This window comes from Athene noctua, chromosome 2 (assembly GCF_965140245.1).
Source record: "Athene noctua chromosome 2, bAthNoc1.hap1.1, whole genome shotgun sequence".
NCBI classification, from domain to species: Eukaryota; Metazoa; Chordata; class Aves; order Strigiformes; family Strigidae; genus Athene; species Athene noctua.
The window spans coordinates 125,366,517-125,367,686 of NC_134038.1; positions in this window are offsets into that span (position 1 = coordinate 125,366,517).

The following is a 1,170-nucleotide window of genomic DNA, read 5'->3' on the forward strand; positions in this document are numbered from 1 at the left end:
TGTTAAGTATTAAGAGGATACCTGAGAAACCTTTAAATTATTATTTTGGCAACTATTCTGTTGGGTAGTAGTTGAGCAACACTACAATATTCCTTATTATATATATAAGTCTACACCAGCAGTCAGTATTCCAGTAAGTCTATGCCATCGTGAAGATTAACTCATGAAATTAAACAATAATATGAGTAAAAACAAGGTGCATTTTTTTTTAAATTATACTATCCCTAATATTAGACAGATTACTTTTGTAGAAGTTTAAACATAAGCTAACCTCAAGTTTATTAAGTGTTACCCATAGCATAGGGTTTATCCATGGGCAGAATATTATTTTTGGAAAGAAATATGCCTAATTTCACTACAGGCATTGAGAACTGCAGTTACATCTATGACTTAATGTTCAAACCTTCTGTCTTCTTCAGTGAACGCCTTAAGCCTGAGCTGACTGAAATTTTTTTCACCATTTTTTGCAAAATTTAAAAACCTTTTTGCATCGGAAAATTAACTCAGTAAAACTAAAATATTATGAAGTATTATGTAAACTAATCAGTCACTGAGTACACATTATTGTATTTTCAGTATAGTGGGGAAAAACATGAAGTTTTATTTCGCAGAACATTGTTATAGTTTATTCTTATTTCAACAGCAAGATTTTTCTTTTAGTAATGTTTCCTGCGGAACAGAATAAAATTTCCATGCTTCAGTTCTCCTGTGCCAGTAACTTCCCTTTAGGCCAGCACCAGAACTGCAAGATGGCCTTCTGCCCCACCACAGCTCACCCTGCATTTTGCTCATAAATGTACTAGGTTTGTCTCTCCTGAGAATGTCTGAGATTGATAATGATGTTTTTATTTAACATTGTTTAGTCACCAAATAATGTCATCTTGATTAGTCCAAAACTGTTTATGCATTCAGACACGGTTCACCAAGTTTGTTTGAAAAGTGATTGTCATGCTGGATTCACAAGACAGGATGACTCATTAGACCACAGCGGGGTGCATTAGATCTGGGCACGTGTACAGAGACGGATGCCTCCCACAGTAGGTTTCAGATCTGCGCAGCACGTGTCCTGTCGCTGCAGTGTCACCCAGGAACATCGCCAGTCCTGATAAACACACAGTTCTCCATAAAGCCAGTCCTAAGTGCCTAATTCAGCAATCCCATGTTTCACTT